General features: G+C 46.4%; 1 protein-coding gene across 3 annotated transcripts in view; it reads right to left on the bottom strand.

Annotated features, from left to right (window-relative positions):
- Positions 1-2,500, bottom strand: part of LOC115185026 (caspase recruitment domain-containing protein 11) — a 91,503-nt gene that overhangs the window by 74,673 nt on the left and 14,330 nt on the right. The gene's annotated exons all lie outside the window — the stretch shown is intronic.

The raw sequence follows: 2,500 nt of genomic DNA, 5'->3' as shown, positions 1-2,500 counted from the left end.
TTGTCTGGAAGCAAGACGTCGGTGTCCGTGACGTGGCTGGATTTCTTTTTGTAGTCTGTGATTTTCTGTTGACCCTGCCACAAACGTCTCATGTCTGAGCCGTTGAATTGAGACTCCCCTTTGTCCCTGTAACAGCATTTCGCTTGTTTGATTGCCTTGCGGAGGGAATAGCTACACTGTTTATATACAGCCGTGGTGGATCATGCTTTCAGTATTGTGCGAATGCCGCCATCCATCCATGGTTTCTGGTTAGGGTAGGTTTTAATAATCACAGTGGGTACAACATCTCCAATGCACTTACTTATAAACTGACTCACCAAGTCAGCGAATAGATTGTTGTTGTTCTCTGAGGCTGACTGGAACATATCCTAGTCCATGAGATCAAAGCAATCTTGAAGCATATATTCCGATTGGTCAGACCAGCGTTGAATGGTTCTAGTCACTGGTACATCCTGTTTGAGTTTCTGCCTATAAGACAGAAGGAGCAAAGGGAGGGCAGGGGAGGGCTTTGTATGCATCACGGAAGTTAGAGTAGCAGTGATCGAGTGTATTACCCCTGTGAGTACTGCAATCAATATGCTGATAGAATTTAGGTAGCCTTGTTCTCAAATTTGCTTTGTTAAAATCCCCAGCTACAATAAATACAGCCTCAGGATATACGGTTTCCAGTATACATTGAGTCCAGTGAAGTTCCTTGAGGGTCGTCTTGCTGTCTGCTTGAGGGGGAATGTACACAGCTGTGACAATAACTGACAAGAATTCTCTTGGGAGGTAATATGGACGGCATTTGATTGTAAGGTTGGGTGGTTGGGTGAGCAGAAGAACTTGAGTTCCTGTATGTTGTTATGATTACACCATGAGTCGTTAATCATGAAGCATACTTCCCCGTCCTTCTTCTTCCCAGAGAGGTGTTTATCTCTGTTGGCGCGATTCATGGAGAAGCCCGGTGGCTGAACCGATTCCGACAACTTATCCCGAGAGAAGATGTTACAATCTCTGATGTCTTTCTGGAAGGCCACCCTTGCTCGAATTTTGTCTACCTTGTTGTCAAGAGACTGGACATTGGCGAGTAGTATACTCGGGAGCGGTGGGCGATTTCCACGTCTACGCAGCCTGACCAAGAGGCCGCTCCGTCTGCCCCTCCTGCGGCGCCGTTGTTTTGGGTCGCCGGCTGGGATCCGATCCATTGTCCTGGGTGGTGGTCCAAACAGAGGATCCGCTTCGGGAAAGCCGTATTCCTGGTCGTAATGTTGGTAAGTTGACATCGCTCTTATATCCAATTAATTCTTCCCGCCTGTATGTAATAAGACTTAAGATTTCCTGGGGTAACAATGTAAGAAATGATACAAAAACCTAAAAACTGCATAGTTTCCTAAGGACTCGAAGCAAGGCTAACATCTCTGTTGGCGCTATCTTCCAACAAACTGTAAAAACGGTTAAAGACCTGGAGAATAAATCCTCCTCCTCACAGCTGACAATGACCCTTAATGTTGATGATGTGGTTGTTACTGACAAGAAGCACATGGCTGAGCTCTTTAATCACCACTTCATTAAGTCAGGGTTCCTATTTGACTCTGCCATGCCTCCTTGCCCATCCAACATTTCCTCAACTCTCACCCCTTCTAATGTGACTATCCCTGATGCTCCTTCCTCTTTTTCCCCTGCCCTGCTACAAAGTTTCTCCCTGCAGGCGGTCACTGAGCCCGAGGTGCTAAAGGAGCTCCTTAAATTTGATCCCAAAAAAACATCTGGGTCAGATGGTTTAGACCCTTTCTTCTTTAAGGTTGCTGCCCCTAACATCGCCAAACCTATCTCTGTCCTTTTTAACCTGTCTCTCCTCTCTGGGGAGGTTCCCATTGCTTGGAAGGCAGCCACGGTTCATCCTTTATTTAAAGGGGGAGATCAAGCTGATCCTAACTGTTATAGACCAATTTCTATTTTGCCCTGTTTATCAAAAGTGTTGGAAAAACTTGTCAATAATTGCTCAGCGAAATAGATTTTGAATAACAGGTCATTTAAAAAACGTCTCCCATGTTTGCAGTAGTCCAGCTCTCTCCCCAGCCGAGGATAACACGAGAGGATTTTCTACAGTGCTTTATGATCCTTTATGTTCTTCATCTGCTCTGATGGACTGCCTTCTTAAATTCAAACCACACGTTTTCAATGGCAAAGGCAAAATGTAGATATTGTGGTCAATTAATCATTACTTTGTGTATTTTCATGTGTGCTTGGGGTTAATGCCTTGCTGGAAGAAGCCTCCTGGCAGAAGGAACCAGGTTCAGGGCTAAACTGTCCCGGTGCTGGGTAAAGGACCAGGTTCAGGGCTAAACTGTCCCGGTGCTGGGTAAAGGACCAGGTTCAGGGCTAAACTGTCCCGGTGCTGGGTAAAGGACCAGGTTCAGGGCTAAACTGTCCCGGTGCTGGGTAAAGGACCAGCGTTGCTGGAAGAAGCCTCCTGGCAGAAGGAACCAGGTTCAGGGCTAAACTGTCCCGGTGCTGG

Source organism: Salmo trutta, unplaced genomic scaffold (genome assembly GCF_901001165.1).
Source record: "Salmo trutta unplaced genomic scaffold, fSalTru1.1, whole genome shotgun sequence".
NCBI lineage: Eukaryota > Metazoa > Chordata > Actinopteri > Salmoniformes > Salmonidae > Salmo > Salmo trutta.
The sequence above is the reverse complement of the archived record's forward strand: the minus strand, read 5'-3'. Positions and strand labels throughout refer to the sequence as shown.